The sequence below is a fragment of the Bubalus kerabau genome, chromosome 1, assembly GCF_029407905.1.
Source record: "Bubalus kerabau isolate K-KA32 ecotype Philippines breed swamp buffalo chromosome 1, PCC_UOA_SB_1v2, whole genome shotgun sequence".
Classification (NCBI taxonomy): domain Eukaryota; kingdom Metazoa; phylum Chordata; class Mammalia; order Artiodactyla; family Bovidae; genus Bubalus; species Bubalus kerabau.
The window spans coordinates 169793780-169813907 of NC_073624.1; the positions used below are offsets into that span (position 1 = coordinate 169793780).

A 20128-nucleotide genomic window follows, 5' to 3' on the forward strand; every position below is an offset into this window, starting at 1 on the left:
TGCCTCACAACATCTTGTTGCACTTTATGTATTTTAATTGATTAAAGAAATATATGTATTTAAGATCTATCAAGTGTTTAAAATGATTCAGGCATGATTCTCAGCATTTAGTCAAACATGCAACAGTCATTTATGTAGGTACTATACTTTCCTAATTTTACAGGTCAGACAATTGTGACAGAAAAAATAAATAACTTAATCAAAGTGCAATTGACTAGTTGGGTACAAGAGATAGCAAAGAAACCAAAGGAATCTGGCTTCCTCTCTAATCCAGTAATTTCATAAATGCAATCTTGTTAATGAGATATTCTACACATGAAAACACATACAGACACAATCTCTGAGGTTCTTGCTATATCTTTTAAGACAATCTATTACAATCTGTTCTAGCATTAACTCCCAGCTCCTAATGGTTGGAAGTGACAGAGTTTATTTTCTTGGGCTCCAAAATCACTGTAGATGGTGACTACAGCCATGAAATTAAAAGATGCTTGCCCCATGGAAGAAAAGGTATGACAAACATAGAAGACAGCATATTAAAAAGCAGAGACATTACTTTAGCAACAAAGGTCCATGGAGTCAAAGCTATAGTTTTTCCAGTAGTCATGTATGGATGTGAAATATGGACCATAAAGAAAGCTGAGTGCCAAAGAATTGATGCTTTTGAACTGTCATGTTGGAGAAGACTCTTGAGAATCCCTTGGCCTGTAAGAAGATCAAACCAGTCAATAATAAAGGAATATTCATTGGCAGGACTGATTCTGAAGCTGAAGCTCCAATACTTTGGTCACCTTATATGAAGAAATGACTCATTGGAAAAGACCCCATAGCTGGGAAATATTGAAGGCAGGAGAAGGAGATGACAGAGGATGAGATGGTTGGATGGCATCATCAACTCGATGGACATGAGTTTGAACAAGCTCTGGGAGTTGGTGATGGACAGGAAGGCCTAGCATGCTGCAGTCCATGAGGTTGCAAAGAGTCAGACACAATTGAGTGACTGAACTGAACTGAATAGTTGGAAAGTTATCCAACTATTAGTTTGCAGCAATTTTGAAACTTTTAAATGTTTCCTTTATCTGGGGGCTATGAAATGTGTTTGGCTCTGTGAAAACAAGTGTATGATAAAATGTTTGTGTGAGAAGTTGTGTATGTGCTGGCAAGGTTGTGGCAGGTTCTTAGCTACAGTTTGTCCCAGGCACTGCAGGGATAAAGCATCCACCTGTAAATGCAGGATAAGCAAGAGATACAGGTTCCATCCCTGGGTGGGGAAGATTCCCTGGAGGAGGAAATGGCAATCCACTCCAGTATTCTTGTCTGGATAATTTCAAGGACAAAAGAGCCTGGCAGGTTATAGTCCATGGGGTCGCAAAGAGTTGGACATGACCGAGCATACACACAGCTGGAGTTTGTAACCAGGGATTTAGATGAATCCTGGAACCTTATATCTCAGGAGGGATTTATCTTTGGTTTTAAGACATTTTTAGCAGCGTCTTTTAAGTCTTTGTTTCTCAAACTATAAATCAAGGGGTTCAGCATTGGGTTGATGATGGTGTAGAACACTGAGATGATTTTATCAGTGTTTGGAGAATACAGGTAGCTGAGTCGTGAGTAAATGAAGAGCAGAGTTCCCTTGTAGATGGCCACGGATGTCAGGTGAGAAGCATAGGTAGAGAAGGTCTTCTTCCTCCTGCTGAAAAATGGATCTTTAAGACTTACAGGAGAATGTAAAAGTAGGAGATGATGAAAACGATGAAGTAGATAATTTCCACTGAGCTGCCCTATGGGGAGAGAAGCCACTCATTAAGTGACGTGTCTGTGCACAATAACTTAAGCAAGGGACAGAGGTCACAGAAAAAATGATTAATGACATTTTTCTCAGAGTATTTCAGAGTAAACGCAAAGGATGTGTGCACCAGGGAACTCATATTGCCTCCAAAGTATGACAAGACGATCAACCATATGCAGATGCCCCGAGACATCACAGCCGTGTACAGTAAAGGGATATGGCGACATAGCAGTCACACACCATGGCAGCAAAGATAAAGGATTTGGTATCTGCGAAAGTACAGAAGAAATAGAACTACAGGGCACAGCTGTGATAGGAAATTGACTTGTTCTGAAAGAGGAAGTTGACAAGTATTTTGGGAATGATGACTGAAGAATAGCAAAGGTCTACAAAGGATAAGTTACTAAGGAAAAAATACATGGGCGTTTGAAGGTGCAGATCAACCCTGATTAACATCATCAATCCAATGTTCCCCATTAAAATCATAGAGTACTAAGTCGGAAATAGGAGAAACTGGACAATCTGCAGTTCAGGGCAAGTTGGAAACCCTAACAGAATAAACTCAGTCACCAAGGTATAGTTTCCATCTAAAAAGTCATATTCTGTGCTGTTTTCTTCTTATGAGAATTCTAACATCCTAAGATGCTATGTTGATAGAGAAAAAAATTAGATATAATTATAAGGTTATTTTGTTGTTTCAACAAACAAACAAGCAATCAAGAGTCCCAGACCAAATATCCTTCCAAATATAAATTCTGAGAAACATATTTCAGAATTTAGTAGCTTTATCTCATGGTTGATAGTTTTATTTTGTTTGATTAATAGCTAGTTCTTCCAATGGACAGACATGTGCACATAACATCTCATATTTCTTACTTTTTAATTCTCAAGTATAGACCTATAGCTACTACAGAGGAGTAAATGAATAATGAAGTAATAAATGAAATGATGATAAGAGGGAAAATATATCTGTTATTAAAAGTATGTTAACTTAAGTATATCTTGCAATGATAACTCTAGAACAATGTACTCCTTCTGTCCAGTATTTAATAGATAGCTGTGTGTTGTACTCTTGACTGTGATTAGAATGATGCAATGAAATATACTTCAGCTATTTAAAAAAAATAATAAAAGCAAAAATGATATTAGTGAAATTAAAGCAAATGTCAGTAAACATCAGCTGAGAGCATGTTTTAGAAAGTGACAAGTTTAAGGCAAATCCTTAAATCCTGTCAAGATACTAAGTTAAGGAGATTAAAGTAATTAACTGCTTTTCTCTTTGGCATTCTTTATCATTCTTGGCTTCTAGTAAGCACAGCATAAATATAAGATGACTGAGTAAAGTGGGAAAAAAATTAGTATTAACTTCTCATTTTTAAAAATTACTCTATATAGCCTCCTCACTAATTATATATGTGAGCAAGCACAAATAGCTGCATTTAATTTTTATCCTAGTATAATTCAGGATGTTGAGTCTAAGAATTTTGTCAATTTCTGTTTCTGTAATCTTAGAAATTTTCTGGAAGCAAGGAGAGTTTGAACATGACTTTGAAATATAAGACTTTTTATTGTAACTTTGAAGGATCACTTGGAAATCTATAAAACAAGCAAGTGAAACCTCCAATGAGCTTTGTTACTACTGCCACAGTTGGCTAGAACAAATGGTTGGAGTCATTCTCTCACTTATATAAAATTATTGAGACAGTACAGGGCTAAGAACTTCTTTGTTGTAATATCATCTAATCACTAAAAGTATGCTATAATATAGGCACAGAAAAGTCTAAGAGAATTAGAAGGGTTAGGATGCTGTCTTATGTTATTACCTCAAAGAGTGTGAATGAGATGCAGTACCTTGTTAGGATAGTAGTTAATTTATTCTTATTTTGCCTGTTTTCAAGGTAATCAGAGTGTTCAGAAATGATATGACCTAAATTTAGAGTTAATAAGCATTTGGTTAGAATCTCATATTAGCCACGTGGACTGTATGACCTTGCACAATTGTGTGTGTGTGTGTGTGTGTATATATATATATATATATAGAGAGAGAGAGAGAGAGAGAGAGAATCTGTTATACTTAATACATATACTATCTGTATATTATTATATATAACATTATATATATTTAAAATTTTACTATAATAATGACAACAGTATTTCACATGGTTTCTCTGCCAGGCTTAATGAGGAAAACTATCTATCTATACTTTCTTGCTGTTTCACTTTAGATAGACTGGCAAATAATAGGTAAAGAGTGAAGATTAGTTTCAATTACTCCACTGCTCTCTGCTCAGCAGTAAAGAATCCATTTGCCAAAGCAGGAGATGTGGGTTCAGTCCCTGATCTAGGAAGATCTTCAAGAGAAGGAAATGGAAACCCACTCCAGTATCCTTTTCTGGAGAATCTCATAGACACAGAGGCCTGTCTATGAGAGGGCTACAGTTCCATGGGGTCACAAAGAGTTGGACATGGCTTAACGACTAAACAACAACAACAGAAACAACCCCACTGCTCTTGCTTATCCCTAACTAATAATTAGAACTATGTCACTAGATTTTTAAAATAATAGTTATCATTTATATAATGATTGTGATGTGAAATGCAATATTCTAAACACTTTACATATAATTTATTTACTTATCACACAAAAGTACACTCACAAAGTTTCACAACAGCTGCTGTCACCGCCTTCTTTCTCTTACAGTTGAGGGAGCTAAAGCACAGAGAGCCGGAGAGCTAAGACGTGATGAAAATAGGATTGGAGCCCAGGCTCCTCCTCCAAAACTTCAAGACAGATGGGCTGTGTAAGCTAGAGTCTCATTATTGATTCCATATGTTGCATGGGGACATTGAAGCTTAATGTTCCGAGTCAGTCCACAAGTAGTTGACAGGTATAATTCAAATTCAGATATGTGTGAAGCCAAAGCTCACAAGGACAACCATGAAGGTGGTTAGAAAATTAACCGTGTGGCCTCCGTGAGACAGGCTGTGGTGGAAACTTGCTGAAGGCAGCGCAGAATGACTCAGTTATTTCCTGAAAACACAGTCCATTACTCTCTGGGACTCACAGCGAGCATCCCATCCAATAGACTAAGAAGGGTTTCCCTGGGGGCTCAACCCTTAAAGAATCTGCCTACAATGCAGGAGAATGCCCGTGATTCAGGAGACGTGGGTTTGATCCTCGGTCAGGAAGATTCCCTGGTGAAAGAAATGGCAATCCATCCTAGTATTCCTACCTGGGAAATCCAATGGACAGAGGAGCTGGGCGGGGCCACAGTTGCAAAGAGTGGAACACGACTTTGTAACTAAATCACCTCTACCACCACCACCACCATCCATGTAGAGAAACGTGAGTGAGAAGAGAAGCATGAGGGGAAAAGTCAGAGATGAGAGTGAATCTTGGATTCTTGCTTTTCAATGGGAATGACCAAAAAGATTCAATCAAACTGAAGTGATTTGCTAAATTTTTCATAAATATATAGCAAAACAATGTTAGAATAGAAAATAAAGTAATTGAAACTGTCAGGTAGCCAATCATGTTTCAGTTTATTTCTGTTAACAAAAAAAAAAAAATATTTAAACAAGGTAAGTGTCTCAGATCCCTGTAGAAGCTACAGAAGAATGACGCAGGTAGATTTATTTGTAGGTAATATGCTAATACATATGATTTTGTAACTATTTTGACACATGTCAGTGATCTCAGATCCATAAAAGTCTATTTTTGCATCAATAAAGCCAATCTGGTAAACACAGAAGCTACTTACCAAAGGAGGAGACATTTTCCTATTACCCAGATAAATAATTTCACCAATAGAACCAAGGACTTTTATATACATTCGCAGGTAATTAGGGACCTAATAACTGAAGGTTCCAAACATGTTCATTTCCAAGAGATTCCTAGGGAATAATTAGTAGGTTATTGTGAATTATTATTTTGAAACAACTTCATAATTATAATAGCAATTCTGTTAGTGTTAGTTTGAAGAGGCAATTTTTACTCTCAGTAATATTGTGGTTGTTTTTTTCCTGACACTTGAAATCCCACTAGAGTCCTACACTCTGATACTGTAGAGGTTCTTTTAAATAGCTCATATATTTTAAAACATAGCTCTCATTTAAATTATTTCAAAACCACATGGAAGTTCCTAAAAATGTTACTTGATACCCTCAGCACTGAAATGTAAAATTTTTTTGTTGCACTGAAGGGTGAGACCAGCAGGGGCTACTATAGAACCTGTTATCATAGGTGCTTTCTGAGAAGATGAAAGGACTTTATTTTTAAAAATTATCTATCTACCTGTCTGTTTGCTTTTGGCTATGCAGGGTCTTCCTTGCTGTGCATGGGCTTTCTCTAGTTGCAGAGAGTGGGGGTACTTTCTGTTGCAGACCATGGGCTCTAGAATTTGGGCTCTAATATTGGCTCAGAGGATAAAGCATCTGCCTGCAATGCAGGAGACCCAGGTTCGATCCCTGGGTTGGGAAGATCCCCTGGAGAAGGAAATGGCAACCCACTCCAATATTCTTGCCTGGAGAATCCCATGTACAGTGGAGCCTGGCGGGTACAGTCCATGGGGTTGCAAAAAGTCAGACACGACTGAGTGAACAAGTTTAAGTTTTTATCAGAGGCTCAACAGTTGGGGTGCATGGCTTAGATGCCCTTTGGCTTGTGGTTATCTTCCTGGACCAGGGATTGACCCCATGTCCTGTGCAGGGGCAGGTAGACTATTAACCACTGGACCACCAGGAAAGTCCCAGAAGGACTTTAAAATAAGAGTCTTATGCCTGAGAGCATCAAAAGAAGACAAAACCATCCCAGTTAGCAAATACAGTTTTCCATTTTCAACTTGATTGTTCTTATGTGCGTTTTGTATGACAGTTTCACTGCTGCTGCTACTGCTAAGTTGCTTCAGTCATGTCTGACTCTGTGCAACCCCATAGTCGGTAGCCCACCAGGCTCCCCTGTACCTGGGATTCTCCAGGAAAGAACACTGGAGTGGGTTGCCATTTCCTTCTCCAATGCATGAAAGTGAAAAGTGAAAGTGAAGTCACTCAGTCATGTCCGACCCTCAGCGACCCCATGGACTGCAGCCCACCAGGCTCCTCCATCCATGGGAGTTTCCAAGCAAGAGTACTGGAGTGGTTGCCATTTCCTTCTCTGGACAGTTTTATTAACAATGATATTTCAGCTGCTCTCAGAAAAAATCACAGAACTTTTGGTAATTACACAGTACTAGAGTACCCAAACTGGAAATTTGCATGGCTACAAACACAGAGCTGTCTTCCCTTCACAGCATTTTCCAAATTTTAAATTGCTTGGAGTAAGGGGTTAAAGATATGTCAAAAACCTCTGAAATACAAGAGTAGACAATTCTATATTACTTTCTTGCTGAAGAGACTCCAAGAAAGCTTAAGTACTTATGTGAAAGTCCTAGGTCATTATGTCCTAGTAAGAGGGGTGAACTGGAGACACAGTGCATGTTGCCAAAACCAAAAGAATCAGTTTTCTATTGAATGGAGCTTGTTACTCTTAATTGCATCAGAAAAATAGTTGAAGCTTCATTGACTTGAGAAATCCTGTAGAACATCTTTGTAGTCTGTATGGCATGTAATAAACAAATTACTAAGCATGACAACAGGAAAGATTTTATGCCCATACAAGAGGGAAAATGCCAAAAGCATATACACATTGAACCAAAATTGGAGTTGGCAAGCAAGAGTTTAAAAATAATTCTAAAAACATCCTAAAGAAAATTGTCAAAAAAAAATTGAAAATGACAAAAGTTGGGAGACATTCTGCAAATGATTGGAAACCTTAGAAAATAAAATAGAATTGAAAAATACATCTAAATTAACAACTTACTGAATGGATTTATTGATACATTGAATTTTTAAAAGCAAAGTATTGGATGAAAGGTGACAAGGTCAAAAGGGTTTGTATGAAGGATCTTTGTTTTGAAACTTGCAAATAATGTGGTAAAGGAGGTCATCAAGAAAATATATGCTACTTCCACTCAAATACTTAAATGCTTACCATAAACAAGCCTTAAGAAAACAGACTTTCCTAGCAAGTGCACATTGGCACTGCTTGACAGGAATGAACTTAAAAAGTGTTTTCCATATACCGAAGAACCTAGAATTCTTGCATCTTTCAGACAATAGACGGCACCAGAGACAGCTATCTAATCTAGCTCAGTTCAGTTCAGTTCAGTTGCTCAGTCGTTTCCGATTCTTTGCGATCCCATGAATTGCAGCATTCCAGGCCTCCCTGTCCATCACCAACTCCCAGAGTTCACTCAAACTCACGTCCATCGAGTTGGTGATGCCATCCAGCCATTTCATCCTCTGTCGTCCCTTTCTCCTCCTGCCCCCAATCCCTCCCAGCATCAGAGTATTTTCCAATGAGTCAACTCTTCACATGAGGTGGCCAAAGTATTGGAGTTTCAGCTTCAGCATCAGTCCTTCCAAAGAACACCCAAGACTGATCTCCTTTAGGATGGACTGGTTGGATCTCTTTGCAGTCCAAGGGACTCTCAAGAGTCTTCTCCAACACCACAGTTCAAAAGCATCAATTCTTCGGCACTCAGCTTTCTTCACAGTCCAACTCTTACATCCATACATGATCACTGGAAAAACCGTAGCCTTGACTAGACAGACCTTTGTTGGCAAAGTAATGTCTCTGCTTTTGAACATGCTATCTAGGTTGGTTATAACTTTCCTTCCAAGGACTAAGCATCTTTTAATTTCATGGCTGCAGTCACCATCTGCAGTGATTTTGGAGTCCCAAAAAATAAAGTCTGACACTGTTTCCACTCTTCCCCTATCTATTTCCCATGAAGTGGTGGGATCAGATGCCATGATCTTCATTTTCTGAATGTTGGGCTTTAAGCCAACTTTTTCACTCTCCACTTTCACTTTCATCAAGAGGCTTTTTAGATCCTCTTCACTTTCTGCCATAAGGGTGGTGTCATCTGCATATCTGAGGTTATTGATATTTCTCCTGGCAATTTTGATTCCAGCTTGTGCTTCTTCCAGCCCAGCGTTTCCCATGATGTACTCTGCATATGAGTTAAATAAGCAGGGTGACAATATACAGCCTTGACATACTCCTTTTCCTATTTGGAACCAGTCTGTTGTTCCATGTCCAGTTCTAACTGTTGCTTCCTGACCTGCACATAGGTTTGTCAAGAGGCAGGTCAGGTGGTCTGGCATTCCCATCTCTCGAAGAATTTTCCACAGTTTATTGTGATTCACACAGTCAAAGGCTTTGGCATAGTCAATAAAGCAGAAATAGATGTTTTTCTGGAACTCTCTTGCTTTTTTGATGAACCAGCAGATGTTGGCAATTTGATCTCTGGTTCCTCTGCCTTTTCTAAAACCAGCTTGAACATCTGGAAGTTCACAGTTCACATATTGCTGAAGCCTGTCTTGGAGAATTTTGAGCATTACTTTACTAGAGTGTGAGATGAGTGCAATCTAGTTAGTATGCCTCTAAGTCAGTCTGAAAAAATAAACTTTCAGTGTTCTTAAAGATTTTTGTGCAATTAAGATTTCCAATTATGTTAGTACTCTGTTTCTCACCATGTATATATGTGGGGTTTTTTAGAAATTTAAATTTTCTTTAAAAAATTCTCCCATTACTCAGTAAATTGATAACACTTCTCTCTGTGCAGGAAACTGTGACTCTCAGGTTCCAGTAAACCATCATAAAACAAAAAGTCCTGATTCTTCTCATCCTTGGTATCAATATCCAGATATTCTTGTTGTTGTTGAGTCTCTAAGTCATGTCTGACTTTTTGCAACCCCATGGACTGTAACCCACCAGGCTCCTCTTTCCATAGAATTCCCTAGGCAAGAATACCAGAGTGGGTTGCCATTTCCTCCTCCAGGGGATCTTGCTGACTGAGTCATCAAACCTGGGTCTCCTGCACTGTAGGTGGATTCTTTATCACTGAACCACTGGGGAAGCCCTGATATCCCAATAAGTTGAATTAATTTTATGGTAGGTCAGTAAAATACAATTGAATTAAAGTTGAACTCATGTTCTAGAATAAGCATCAAATTATTGCTTATAGTCTCACATATAGGGCTTTTCATGGGAGGCTGTGAGACAAGTATATCTCAATACCCACCAGTCAGAATTTCAAATATTTATATAGAGGTCTTAACCAGCTTCAAGCATGTATACTGTTCAGATGGTCTGAACAACAAGTTGCTCTCTCAAGACTGCTTGTGTGGTCTTTGAAAATATCTCTCACTGAAGGAATGATGGACAGAATGTACATTCTAAAGACAAAGGAGAGGGTGAGGAGCACACAGGTCCAGTTTGCCAGTCAACCAGATGTCACCTTCTCCAGATGACCTCCTCCCATGGTCCTAAATGAATCTGTCAAATGAACTCCTTTGTGTGCATGAGTCCTAAGTTGCTTCAGTTGTGTACAACTCTTTGTGACCCTCTGGTCTGCAGCTCACCAGACTCCTCTGTGGAGTGGATTGCCATACTCTCCCCCAGGGTATCTTCCTGACCCAGGGACTGAACCTGCAGCTCAGCAGGCAGACTCTTTACCACTGAGCCACTGGGGAAGCCTGAATCCGTTTATACACAATGTCATATCCATATATCCAGAAGGAGTTGAATGCAGTTAATATCTTGAAAAAATTGTATGAGGTGGTCAAGCAACTGAGATACCCTATGAGTAGTCAAGTAAAGTATCTTGTGTCCCTTTAGAGGTGAAAGCAAACTTCCTCTGAGAGGCATTCGAAATAGGCACTGAACAGAATATATTAGCTAAATCTATAGCTGCAAAATACTTGATACTTGCTAATGAATGAAGTCAGTAATTTCATTGTTATTGCCTATGGAGCCTTCATAGCTGGGGCTACAGTGTTAAGGTTGTAATCATATGGTGTCATTCATTATTTCCATTTTATAGACCAGCCTAACTGGGTTGTAAAATCGAGACGTGTTTGGGAGCTAATCCCAACGCCCCACCCCCCCACCCCCTGCCACGCACCTCCCCACGTACCCCACCCCCTTCCTGAATCTACTTGATCTGGAGAAAGGGGATGGATGAAGGTGGAAGACAAAGCAAGAACACAAACCAAGGGCCCCAGGGCATTGTGAGGCTCCTCAGTGCCGGGTGGGGGGATGGAGTCCTTTGTCTCTGTTCCCTGAAGCTTGTACCCCAGGACTGGGAACACGCTGCCTCTGGGCCAGCCTGTACTCTCTGAGCCCAGATGGCCTGACCAGAGGCAAAGCAAAAGTCCTCCTGCCTTGGGGAGGCCAGGGCTGCTGGGGCCCCCATCATCTCTGACTACAGGAAGGTCCAGCTTATGGCCATTCTCTCCCAGGTGAACCCCAGCCTGAACCTGGGGCTGTGCAAGGCCAGCCCCCAGGAGGGGGCGTTCAGGGAGTCTGCAGACAGACGGGTCTGTGCAGGCTCGCCAGGCCTTGCTCTTTACACAGCCCTACCAGCCGCAAGCTGCCAGTGTCAGCCTGGAGAGTCTGCTCCCCAAGGACGGGCTGCAGCAGCCTCTGCAGGTACAGAAGGACGGGGAAGACGAGAAGAGGAAGGCGCTTTCTGGCCCTCAGTTCAGTTCAGTTCAGTTCAGTCACTCAGTCGTGTCCAACTCTTTGCAACCCCATGAAATGCAACACGCCAGGCCTCCCTGCCCATCACCAACTCCCAGCTGAATTCCAGAAAAATAAATGACCCAATCAAAAAATGGGCCAAAATGCTAAACAGACATTTCTCCAAAGAAGACATACAGATGGCTAACAAACACATGGAAAGATGCTCAATATCACTCATTATCAGAGAAATGCAAATCAAAACCACTATGAGGTACCATTTCATGCCAGTCAGGATGGCTGTGATCTAAAAGTCTACAAGCAATAAATGCTGGGGAGGGTGTGGAGAAAAGGGAACCTTCTTACACTGTTGGTGGGAATGCAAACTAGTACAGCCACTATGGAGAACAGTGTGGAGACTCCTTAAAAATCTGGAAATAGAACTGCCTTATGACCCAGCAATCCCACTGCTGGGCATACACACTGAGGAAACCAGAATTGAAAGAGACACGTGTACCTCAATTTTCATTGCAGCACTGTTTATAATAGCCAGGACATGGAAGTAACGTAGATGTCCATCAGCAGATGAATGGATAAGAAAGCTGTGGTACATATACACAATGGAGTATTACTCAGCCATTAAAAAGAATTCATTTGAATCAGTTCTAATGAGGTGGATGAAACTGGAGCCTATTATACAGAGTGAAGTAAGCCAGAAAGAAAAACACCAATACAGTATACTAACACCTATATATGGAATTTAGAAAGATGGTAACGATAACCCTGTGTGCGAGACAGCAAAAGAGACACAGACTTTTTGGACTCTGTGGGAGAGGGAGAGGGTGGAATGATTTGGGAGAATGGCATTGAAACATGCATAATATCATATATGAAACAAATCACCAGTCCAAGTTCGATGCATGATACTGGTTGCTTGGGGCTGGTGCACTGGGACGACCCAGAGGGATGGTACAGGGAGGGAGGTGGGAGGGGGTTTCGGGATGGGGAACACAAGTATACCTGTGGTGGATTCATGTTGATATATGGCAAAACCAATACAATAAAAATAAATAAATTTAAAAAAAAAGAAAAGAAAATTGAGACAGCTTCTCTGAAGGTTGGTGGTTCATTATGAAGGTAATTGCACACTTACAAAACACATTTATCCAGAAATCCCAATTTGTAGAGAAATGAAAACTTGTATTTACACAAAAATCCATTACCAAACATTCAGGGCAGCTATAACAGTGAAATTCTGAAAACAGCCACGTGTTCTCCACCCAAGGAATGAGTAAACAAACTCTGGTATATTACATAGTGTGAGACGCTACTAAGAAATATAAATAAGCAAACTATATTGATGCAGGCAGCAATATGCTAGATTCTTTATGCAAAGTGAAAATTCAGACTTAAAAGGCTTTATGATTCCATTTATATGACACTTTGAAAAAGGCATATGGACAGAGGACTGGTCAGCTGGTAGTAAATTGGTAGGGTATTAACTATATAGACAAAAAACTGAGAATTTTGGACAGTTATCAAGTTGTTCTGTATTTTGATCATATTTTTGGTAGCATAACTGTGAATTTGTCAGACTTCTCAAAAAGTTTACAACAAAAAAAGTGCATTTTAATTTGCATGCAAATTTAAAATATTATAGAATATATTTTAAAATGTTATCAATTAATGAAAACATCTCTATGGTATTATACATGGCTATTTCCCTGAACCAGCCTAAAGAGGACCTTTTATCCTCATTTAACAATTAATTACCTTTGACAACTAGACTGCCATGGTCAGCCTGTGGGTTTGAGAAATAATCTCAGTTAGATGCTGGCAGGAGGTCTTTGTCGTTCCTGAGTCACTTGTTTGTCAGACACTCTCATACACCCAATTGATACAGTTTGCAGACAGGGACACACAGATGATGACAGTAAAATTTAATGTTAAAACAAAACATGTTTGTTATGTCACAGTTGTTTGAATAATACATGCATAATACTGTTAAAATTGTGCTATATTTCAAATACGATAAAGTGATCCTTTCCAGACTAGAGAACAACCCATTCTTCCTTAAACGCTATTTAGATATATTTAACCAATTTAATCTTAATGATAAAATTTTAGTCATAGGAACTTATTATCATGATTGCCTGAACATTCAAAGGAAAAATAGACTGAAGCAGAACTATAGGTCACTACCAATATAGGTATTATTAATCAGAATCAGAGCATGTCAAGAAAAGGTGGCAAGAATACACTGATAAACTAAACAAAAAAGATCTTCATGACCTAGATAACCACGATGGTGTGATCACTCACCTAGAGCCAGACATCCTGGAATGCGAAGTCAAGTGGGCCTTAGAAAGCATCACTACAAACAAAGCTAATGGAGGTGATGGAATTCCAGTTGAGCTATTTCAAATCCTGAAAGATGATGCTGTGAAAGTGCTGCACTCAATAGGCCAGCAAATTTGGAAAACTCAGCAGTGGCCACAGGACTGGAAAAGGTAAGTTTTCATTCCAATCCCAAAGAAAGGCAATGCCAAAGATTGTTCAAACTACTGCACAATTGCACTCATCTCACATGCTAGCAAAGTAATCTTCAAAAGTCTCCAAGCCAGGCTTAAGCAGTACATGAGCCATAAGCTTCCAGATGTTCAAACTGGATTTAGAAAAGGCAGAGGAACCAGAGATCAAATTGGCAACATCTGTTGGATCATTGAAAAAGCAAGAGAGTTCCAGAAAAAATCAACTTCTGCTTTATTGACTATGCCAAAGCCTTTGACTATGTAGATCAAAACACATTGTGGAACATTCTTAAAGAGATGGGAATACCAGACCACCTGACCTGCCTCCTGAAAAATCTGTATGCAGGACAAAAAGCAACAGTTAGAACTGGGCATGGAACAACAGACTGGTTCCAAATTGTGAAAGGAGTATGTCAAGGCTATACTGTTACTGTGCTTATTTAACTTATATGCAGAGTACATCATGAGAAATGCTGGACTGGATGAAGCACAAGCTGGAATCAAGATTGCTGGGAGAAATATCAATAACCTCAGATAGGCAGATAACACCACTCTTATGGCAGAAAGCAAAGAAGAACTGAAGGGCCTCTTGATGAAAATGAAAGAGGAGAGTGAAAAAGTTGGCTTAAAGCTTAACATTCAGAAAACTAAGATCACGGCATCCCGTCCCATCACTTCATGGCAGATATATGGGGAAACAATGGAAACAGTGACAGACTTTATTTTGGGGGGCTCCAAAATCACTGCAGATGGTGACTGTAGCCATGAAGTTAAAAGATGCTTGCTCCTTGGAAGAAAAGATATGACCAACCTAGACAGCATATTAAAAAGCAGAGACATTATTTTGCTGACAAAGGTCCATCTAGTCAAGGCTATGGTTTTTCCAGTGGTCATGTATGGATTTGAGAGTTGGGCTATAAAAAAAGCTGAGCCTCAAAGAATTGATGCTTTTGAACTGTGATGTTGAAGAAGACTCTTGAGAGTTCCTTGGACTGCAAAGAGATCAAAACAGTGAATCCTAAAGGAAATCAATCCTGAATATTCATTGGAGGGACTGATGCTGAAGCTGAAACTCCAATAGTTGGCCACCTGATGCTAAGAGCTGACTCATTTGAAAAGACCCTCATTCTGGGAAAGATTTAAGGCAGGAAGAGAAGGGGACGACAGAGAATGAGAAGGTTGGATGGCATCATTTACTCGATGGACATGAATTTGAGCAAGCTCTGGGAGTTGGTGATGGACAGAGAAGTCTGGCATGCTGCAGTCCATAAGGTCACTGAGTCGGACATGACTGAGCAACTGAACTGAATTGAACTGAATCATAAGCTGTGGAAATAGTTTTCCCAACTTTGGTTTCACCATTATTTCAAACAATGATGATGGAGTCATTTTCTTTGTAAGCCAAATTGTAAATAAAATCTGCAAAGCCTGCATGTTCAACAATGATTTTTAATGTTAAAATCATATAGGAATAGCAACAAACTGGATGACAAAAAGAAACACTTTTTTTTTAATGGTAGATATTTGTGCAAAACATGCTGTCAAATATCTGGCTATAGGATTTTTAATTATGAAATCCACACCTACAGAAGCATGCAATTCTTTTCTTTAAAATAAGACCTCTTTAACTGCTCTCACATTGACACCATGAGTATATTAAATTCTTGCAAAGTACGAATGAGATGTGTCTGTAGTCACAGCTGATTATATTCACAGAAGTTCATGTGTCAGATGAAGTTATGTTGAATACATACACAGCAGAGGAAAGCACTGTTTAAACATGGAAGTGCTCAGTCATAACACACACATTAAAATATCAAAACCTGCATTTCTGAGAAACATTTCCTACCACAAAAGAGCTTCTGCACCAGCTGAAAAGCCACGAAAAAGGTACTATCTACCACCACCAAACACCGTGAAACATGAATGTGTATTTTCTTCTTTAGAGTCATATTCAAGCCTGTGTAACAAAACACATTTATTTATTTCACACAGCAACACTTCTGGTGGGATGGTATGGCTAGCCATGTGCTTTTAAGTAAGCTTCATACTCATTTTAATTTTGTTCTTTAAAAATGAAAGGAAAAAATAGCAGCTAAATGACTTGCTCTAAATTTGGTAAAGAGAAGATTAAAAAATCAGTGATCAAACTCTTGGGACAGCAGTGTTCCACAATTTTGTAAAATCTTCTTTACTAAGTAATACATATACATGGAATCTAGAAAAATGATACTGATGAACCTATTTACAGGAAGGGAGTGGAGACACAGATGTAGAAAATGAATTTACACAGTAGGCGAGGGAGAGAGTGAGATGAATGGAGAAAGTAGCATCAACATACATACACAATCAGGCATGAGATGGATAGCTAGTGGGAATTTGTTGTGCAGCACAGGGAGCCCAGCCTCAGGTGATGACCTGGAGGGACAGGAAGGGGCAGGGAGGGAGGGGATACAGGAATAATTAAGACTGATCTGTGTGGTGCTGGAGAGGACTCCTGAGAGTCCCTTGGACTGCAAGGAGATCCAGCCAATCCATCCTAAAGGAGAGCAGTCCTGAGTATTCATTGGAAGGACTGATGCCAAAGCTGAAACTCCAATACTTTGGCCACCTGATTGGAAGAATGGACTCATTTGAAAAGACCCTGATGCTGGGAAAGATTGAAGATGGAAGGAGAAGGGGATGACAACGGATGAGATGGTTGGAAGGCATCATTGACTTGATGGACATGAGTTTGAGCAAATTTCAGGAGTTGGTGATGGACAGGGAGGCATGGCGTGCTGCAGTCCATGGGATTGCAAAGAGTCAGACATGACTGAGCAACTGAACTGAAGTGAAAAATATAGTATAAAAAGAAGTGGTTAACTTCTAAACTGGGAAATGTAGGGATCTTTAAAAATTTCTCTGATAACCCTGTGGCCAGTATTTAAAGCATTTTAAAATAAACTCATCGCACTACTTTTTTCAGTAATAATTTTCTCAGTGCTGCAATCATATCCTTGTTCCAAAGGCTGTATATCATGGGATTGAACATCGGAGTCACTATGGTGTAGAATAGAGAGAGGAGTCTGTCAGTTCCTGCAGAATATCTGGATTTGGGCCTTAAGTATGCAATGGTAGCAGATCCAAAGAATAAAAGCACAACCAACGAACACGTGGAAAGGCTTTGCCTCGCCCTCTGGCTGTTGGCAACACAGAATAGTGGAAATGATTTTGCTGTAAGAGGCAAGGATCAACATAAAAGGTACAGCAACAAACAACAGAGCTACTACATAGACTGAGAGCTTGTGTGCAAAAGTGTCTCCGCAGGCCAGCTTCAGAAGAGGGGGAATGTCACAGAAGAAGTGGTTAATCTCTTTTGAATGACAGAAACACCGAGAGAAGATCCGGCACACTTGCTCTATCTGCACTGGGATTCTACTGACCCAGGAGCCCACAGTCAGCTGGAGGCACACCTTTGGGGTCATGACCAAGGGATAGAGCAGAGGGTCACAGATGGCCACACAGTAGTCATTGGCCATCACCGCCAGGAGGAGACACTCAGTGGTTCTGAGGATAAGGAAGAAGCACATTTGGGTGGCACAGTCCAGGATAAATATTCTTCTGTCCTGAGTCCAAAGGTTCACCAGACTCCTAGGGAGAGTGACGGACATGTAACAGATTTCCAAGAAGGAAAAATTTGCCAGGAAGAAATACATGGGTTTGTGCAGTGCTGGGTCAAGCCTCGTTATTATTATGAAGAAGCCATTTCCATTTAAAATAATGATGTAAGTGATGGTGGACACCCTAAATGATAACCCTTGGAGGTTTGGAAGGTCAGAAAACCCCAGTAGTGCAAATTGTGTCACTGTGGACATGTTGTCTTCTGCTTCCATCTCATCATATTGCCTCTGTAGGAATGATTCAGAGGCACTGTCATTTCATTTTTATTGTCTCTTGTTTTTTGTGTATAAACTAGATTATATGTCTTCTTACTTTTAATTTCCCTATAAAAACCAAACTTATAATGCCAGGTGATCTAAAAGTACAGAGAAGTATACTTTTATTTATCATTAAACCTATCTGTAAGAAAAAGCTTCAGTCTTTATTTTCTCTACAATATATTATTTTATTGATTTGATTCTAAAGATACATGATTGCAATTTTGCTATTCATCTGAATACTTAAAATTTCAAATTGAAAATTATGTTCGATTGTAACAATGATTTCATATTTTCAACTGATGAGCTATTTTCACCTCTCTAGTCTGTTTTCCATTATTATCAATTCAAAATTAATTTTACTGTTCCAGTAAATATTTTGTAAGCCACTTAAAATTGTTTTGGGGATAAAGATAATTTTTAAAATGATGATCTTCCAGTGGTATTTCAAAATCTTGTTTGTCTTTGGCATTATATATATTTAGCTCTTTTACTATAAAACCAAATCAATGAGCTGACCATTGAGTATTATGGGATACTATTTATTTTTAAAAGGGGTGTGTTTCAATGTAATGTCTATAAAAGCAACATAGTTTTTTTTAATATATAATTTCTGTTTTTATTCATTTATTTATTTTAGTTTGGCCACAAGATATTTGGCATCCTAGTTCCCAGACTAGTGATCAAATCCAGACCCCCTGCAGTGGAATTAGGGAGTCTTAACCACTGAACATGGAGAAGGCAATGGCACCCCCCTCCAGTACTCTTGCCTGGAAAATCCCATGGATGGAGGAACCTGGTAGGCTGTAGTCCATGGGGTCGCTAAGAGTCGGACACGACTGAGCGACTTCCCTTTCACTTTTCACTTTCATGCATTGGAGAAGGCAATGGCAACCCACTCCAGTGTTCTTGCCTGGAGAATCCCAGGGACGGGGGAGCCTGATGGGCTTCTGTCTATGGGGTCGCACAGAGTCGGACACGACTGAAGCGACTTAGCAGCAGCAGCAGCAGCAGCAACCACTGGACCACCAGGGAAGTCCCAGTAGTCATAATTTTTATTCAGATTTTCCAACTTGGACAAAAGAATCATTAAGCTGATCTTTTTGTCCAGGAACACCCAAGAGATAAGAAATAGGTACTTCTGGCACTTATGTTCCAGCTAAGAGTTCTAACTAGAATGCTCATCCCTCACACACTTACTGCATGAAAGAAACATCAGCCACAATTCATCTCTGAGATCTTCCTAAATTACTCACATCCTTGATAATTGCTGTTGTTCTGCTGGCCCCATTTAATTCATTCATTCGTGTGTGTGTGCGTGTGTGTGTTGCATTTTTGTGTATGTTTGTTTATGTGAATGTGAATATTTTGAGCTGAGGTTGCCCATCTTCGTTAAGTACTTGTGCTTTGCTATAGCTAGATTTTAAGCTTCTTGTGATATTCTATACATCTTTCTATGGAGTATATAGTATATTTTCTCACAAAAGCAATTTCTTAGTTTATTGAATAAATTAAAATGAGTCAACTTGATTGTTTCCTTACAATAGTCCCCAAGATGTAAGTGAGGATTTCTACCCAAAATTCAGAACAACCTCCTGTACCTTCCTGTTTTATTTACTTATTTAATTCAGTATAGATTGTAGTACTTGGATACTGATTAAAATTGCTTGTTGAAAGAATCACCAATCTTTTTAGACCAGTACAGTTCAAGTGCACCTTCTGTAGAGTGTGTGTGTGTGTGTAGAAATTATACTCTTTTCACCCACTCTTGTAGCAGTTGCAAATTACATTATTGTTTTCAGTATATCATATATAACTTCCATGGTATGTGTTAACTAATTTGAAAGTTCACAGAGATGAAGCCACTGCAAAGAAGAGACACACCTATATCCGTATTCTAACAGTTTTAAGTGAGGACAAGGGTCAACATTTCAGCTACAGAAGTGTAGACTCACATATGGGGCAGAAGGAACAGTTCACCCAAAACTTGAGCATCCCGAGGAATTCCTTTTCCCTAGGAAAAGGAAAGCTGAATAGGAATTTATTTTATCAGCTACAATATTTCAGACTACTTATATATATTTATATTTTACATATAATATATATTAAGCATCAGAAGGTATTTAAACTTAACTTATTATTATAGAATTTTCCCAATGAAAATGTGATTTTAAGAAATATAAAAATGCTTTGACTGAGTCTTTAAAATGATCAGAAACGGGAGTCTGATAGGTGACATTATTAAGATGTGATTTTATGTGTATAAGACTATTAAACAGTGCCTATTTTTTTTCCAATACCTTATCCTGACAGCTTTATCCAT

At 39.3% G+C, this 20128-nt stretch overlaps 2 pseudogenes; both read right to left on the reverse strand.

Moving 5' to 3' along the window:
* Window positions 1–1449: 1449 nt before the first annotated feature.
* Window positions 1450–15837, reverse strand: LOC129658706 (olfactory receptor 5I1-like; annotated as a pseudogene).
* Window positions 15838–16832: 995 nt separating this feature from the next.
* LOC129658804 (olfactory receptor 10AG1-like) lies at window positions 16833–20128 on the reverse strand (annotated as a pseudogene).